Raw genomic sequence first — 224 nt, 5'->3', positions numbered from 1 at the left:
AAGTATTGTTACTTGTAATCAAAGTTTGTTCATATTAGGCTGTTAATTTCTTGACCCCCTTCCAAGATGTTTTTAATTATCCCTTTCACTCTTTACAATTTGATTCTTTTCGAGCTGATGGCTGGGGAATACAAAGCTGGGGAGATAATAAAGCCTTCCTGTGGCAATTATCGGTGCTCAGGCCACCGTATCTCGTTATTTTGATAGACAGTGAACTTGGCGCG

This window comes from Buceros rhinoceros, unplaced genomic scaffold (genome assembly GCF_000710305.1).
Source record: "Buceros rhinoceros silvestris isolate BGI_N320 unplaced genomic scaffold, ASM71030v1 scaffold39052, whole genome shotgun sequence".
Classification (NCBI taxonomy): domain Eukaryota; kingdom Metazoa; phylum Chordata; class Aves; order Bucerotiformes; family Bucerotidae; genus Buceros; species Buceros rhinoceros.
This window is presented reverse-complemented; position numbering follows the sequence as displayed.